Raw genomic sequence first — 2,133 nt, 5'->3', positions numbered from 1 at the left:
TGCACGCTTCGCAAACACGTGGAAGGTGGCCCCCGTACGTATGCGATGTCCATTGCGCAAACGACTGTCAACCGGCCTCTGTCGCATGTCGCAGATGTGGAACGCAGTGCACCATGCTATCACGGTGTGTGAGAAGAGACGACAACGTCTGACAACACGCGCCACTACATCAACAGACGGCTCATGCTGATCGCCATCCAGGGCATACCACACTGCACTCCAGCTCTTATAGGGAGACGACACGTAGCTGCGTGCACAACATTTGGACCGCATGGTTCGCCGTTGTTGGCGCAGTCGTTGTACGGTCACATGTACCACGATGTATCATTCAGTACATGAGGACCAATGTGCAGTACAGTGTGTGATTTGGAGGTACAACATCAGCGGACAGTTGACACAGGCCGTACCACAGCGTAGGCGCAGTGCTTCGCCATGCGAATGCCAATGAACAACTGCGAAGGGCATTGAGCATGTACGTCCTGCTGCCATCCACATTACAGTGTATCGCTGCAAGGTGTTTAACATGAAGCGATACACTGGGGACCGGGCAGTGCGAGTAGCAAACTATATTGCGGGGGTTGCAGTTAGGCAACACTACACTAATTTAACGCGTCGTATGACAATTACAGAGCAGGTTAAGGCCCAACGTGTGTTGGGTTAAGGCCCAACGTGTGTTGGGTTAAGGCCCAACGTGTGTTGGGTTAAGGCCCAACGTGTGTTGGGTTAAGGCCCAACGTGTGTTGGGTTAAGGCCCAACGTGTGTTGGGTTAAGGCCCAACGTGTGTTGGGTTAAGGCCCAACGTGTGTTGGGTTAAGGCCCAACGTGTGTTGGGTTACAGCACAATATGGGTTACGTTAAGGGGCAATGTGGGTTACGTTAAGGGGCAATGTGGGTTACGTTAAGGCGCAATATAGGTTACGTTAAGGCGCAATATAGGTTACGTTAAGGCGCAATATAGGTTACGTTAAGGCGCAATATAGGTTACGTTAAGGCGCAATATAGGTTACGTTAAGGCGCAATATAGGTTACGTTAAGGCGCAATATAGGTTACGTTAAGGCGCAATATAGGTTACGTTAAGGCGCAATATAGGTTACGTTAAGGCGCAATATAGGTTACGTTAAGGCGCAATATAGGTTACGTTAAGGCGCAATATAGGTTACGTTAAGGCGCAATATAGGTTACGTTAAGGCGCAATATAGGTTACGTTAAGGCGCAATATAGGTTACATTAAGGCGCAATATAGGTTACATTAAGGCGCAATATAGGTTACATTAAGGCGCAATATAGGTTACATTAAGGCGCAATATAGGTTAGGTTAAAACACGACATAGGTTAGGTTAAGGCACGACATAGGTTAGGTTAAGGCACGACATAGGTTAGGTTAAGGCACGACATAGGTTAGGTTAAGGCACGACATAGGTTAGGTTAAGGCACGACATAGGTTAGGTTAAGGCACGACATAGGTTAGGTTAAGGCACGACATAGGTTAGGTTAAGGCACGACATAGGTTAGGTTAAGGCACGACATAGGTTAGGTTAAGGCACGACATAGGTTAGGTTAAGGCACGACATAGGTTAGGTTAAGGCACGACATAGGTTAGGTTAAGGCACGACATAGGTTAGGTTAAGGCACGACATAGGTTAGGTTAAGGCACGACATAGGTTAGGTTAAGGCACGACATAGGTTAGGTTAAGGCACGACATAGGTTAGGTTAAGGCACGACATAGGTTAGGTTAAGGTACGACATAGGTTAGGTTAAGGTACGACATAGGTTAGGTTAAGGTACGACATAGGTTAGGTTAAGGTACGACATAGGTTAGGTTAAGGTACGACATAGGTTAGGTTAAGGTACGACATAGGTTAGGTTAAGGTACGACATAGGTTAGGTTAAGGTACGACATAGGTTAGGTTAAGGTACGACATAGGTTAGGTTAAGGTACGACATAGGTTAGGTTAAGGTACGACATAGGTTAGGTTAAGGTACGACATAGGTTAGGTTAAGGTACGACATAGGTTAGGTTAAGGTACGACATAGGTTAGGTTAAGGTACGACATAGGTTAGGTTAAGGTACGACATAGGTTAGGTTAAGGTACACATTGTTGTAAGGAAAGGTTTAATGGGGGGGGGGGG

Source organism: Schistocerca serialis, unplaced genomic scaffold, assembly GCF_023864345.2.
Source record: "Schistocerca serialis cubense isolate TAMUIC-IGC-003099 unplaced genomic scaffold, iqSchSeri2.2 HiC_scaffold_1078, whole genome shotgun sequence".
NCBI classification, from domain to species: Eukaryota; Metazoa; Arthropoda; class Insecta; order Orthoptera; family Acrididae; genus Schistocerca; species Schistocerca serialis.
This window is presented reverse-complemented; position numbering follows the sequence as displayed.